Here is a 2,760-nt window from a genome sequence, read left to right as displayed (position 1 = left end):
TCACACTCTGTCTCCCTCTGTCTCAAAAATAAATAAACATTAAAAAAATTTTTTAAAAACTGATAAAATGGTTTTCATGAAAAATTTTACAGTTGCTCCGTGAAAGATTTTGTTAAGAGGCTAAAAGACATACTAGCACATTGGGAGAAAATATGTGTAAACTACATATCTGACATGGACTCATATCTAATATACTTTAGGAACTCTCAAAGCCCAAAGGTAAAAAAGTAAACAGTCTGATTAGAATATAGACAAAGGCAGAAAAAGCCACTTCATTGAAGATATACAGTTGTTAAATAACCACCTGAAAGGATGTCCAAAAATATTAACCATCAGGGAAATGCAAATTAAAAACACAGTGACTATCATGGCACACCTAACATAATGGCTAAAAATAAAAACCAATGACAACATGAAATGCTGACCAGGATGCACAAAACACTGGATAACTCTGCTGGTAGAAATATAAAATGGTACAGTCACTTTAGAAATCAATTTGCCAGTTTCTTAACAAAATGAAACATATACCACCATGTGGTCCAGCAGTTGCACTACTAGACAATTATCCCAGAAAAATGAAGACTTATGTTGATACAAAAACATGCACATGAATGCTTATATTAGCTTTATCAGTGATAGCCCCAAACTGAAAAACAAACAAACAAACAAACAACAGGTGTCCTTAAGCAGGTGAAATGTTTAAACAAACTGTAATACATGGAATAGTCAATAAAAATAAGTGAACTATAGATACAGAGAATTATTCTGGGTGAGAAAGCCTATCCCAAAAGTTTGTCTCGTATAATTCAATATATGTAATATTTTTGAAATGACAAAATTATAGAAATGGAGAACAATTTAGTGGTTGCTAGGAGTTAAGGAAAAGGGAGGTAGGTACAAGAGAAGTGGGTGTAGCTCAAAAGGGTAACATGAGGGATCCTCCTGCATATTGACTCTATCCATGTCTATATTCCAGTCATGATATTATAGTATAAATATACAAGATATTACCATTGGGACAAACTGGGTAAAGTGCACGTGAGATGTCTCTAAATTACTTAAAACTTCATGTGAATCTACACTCATGTGAAAATCTTTAAGAAACAGTAAAAAAGTGCTTAACTCTACTAATGCTATGCAAACATTAGCTATTATTATTAAAGAGTTTAGTAAAAATATTTCAGTATAAGAATAAAATGAGAAAGCAATTAATGAAAAATATGGTCAATATATCATTTCAAGATTGGAAAGTTCAGAATACAATGGAAGGATAAAACACCAACAAAGAAAACACTATATATTGATTGCTTAAAATTTTTGCAAAATCAGGAGATACTAATAAACAAAATTGTAGAAAGAAAATGGTAATCTGTGAAAATGCAAATACGGCAAATATATCATTAGGTGAATTCCAATCTGTCATACCCTTGTGTAATCCTCTCCCCTTAAGTGAGGATAGAATCTGTGACTTGTTTTTAACCAGTAAAATCTAGGTCACTCTCTTGATTAGGTTATGCTCTATAGCAAAGGTGATGGCTTGACACTTCCATGATTTAGTTATAACATACAAAGCTCAGTCTTGACAGACTGTAGAGCAAGCAATTCTGCTGGCCTTGAGAAAATAAGCTGTTCTGATATGAATTGCCTATGCAGAGGACCAAGTGGACAGTCACAGAGGACTGTGGACAGTCTCAAGGAACTGAGAACATCAGTCCTACAACTGCAAAGAACAGAATTTGGCCAACAATCAGGTGAGGCTATTGAGAGGAACACCCAAATTCTAGAAAGGAATGCAGATTTGCTGATAACTGGATTGCAGCTTTATGAGATTCTTATCTGAGGTCCCAGGTAAGTCATGCTAAGGCTCCTTGGAACTTTCTATGGAAACTGTGAGTTAATAAATGTGTGTTGTTTTAAGGCACCAATCTTGGGGTGAATTGTTGCACAGAATGGAAAACTAATAAAGCAAAATACTTAACAGTAAATATTATCAATAAGTAAGGAACTATTAAAAAAATATAAACATTAAAATAGAAAAATTACCATAGTTTATATAATGGCATAAACAAAAGAAAAAATTACATATAATTAAAATATTTAAAAAATCCATCCTTATTAATAAATCAGTAAAAATAAAATAATAAGCTAGTATTTTGGGGCCAAACACATTGATGAATATTTTGTTTTCTTATTTTTATTTTTTTAATTAATTTTTTTATTTTTTCCAGGTTTATTGAGATATAATTGACATATACATTTTTTTAAGTTTCAGGGGTACAACATGATGATTTGATACACATATACATTGTGAACGATTACCACAATAAGGTTAGTTAACACATCCATCATCACATATAGTTACTATTTTTTGTCTGATGAAATTTTTAAGATCTACTCTCTTAGCAATTTTCACTTATGTAATATGGTATTAGTAACTATATTCATCATGCTGTACATTAGATCCCCAGAATTCATTCATCCTCTGACCAACATCTCTCCATTTCCCCACCTCCAGCTCCTGGTAATCATCATTATAATCTCTGTTTTTATGAATCTGGCTTTTGTAGATTACAAAAATAAATGAAATTATACAGAATTTTTGTCTGACTTATTTCAGATAGCAAAATGCCCTCAAAGTCCATCCATATTGTTGCAAATGTTAGGATTTTCTTCTTTTTTTCATGGCTGAATAATATTACACACACACACACACACACACACACACACACACATCACATCACATCACATTTTGTTTTCCTC

The sequence above is a fragment of the Lynx rufus genome, unplaced genomic scaffold, assembly GCF_022079265.1.
Source record: "Lynx rufus isolate CCGP_SWC_20201006 ecotype Redwood Valley unplaced genomic scaffold, mLynRuf1.p SCAF_19, whole genome shotgun sequence".
Classification (NCBI taxonomy): domain Eukaryota; kingdom Metazoa; phylum Chordata; class Mammalia; order Carnivora; family Felidae; genus Lynx; species Lynx rufus.
Note: the sequence above shows the minus strand (reverse complement) of the source record.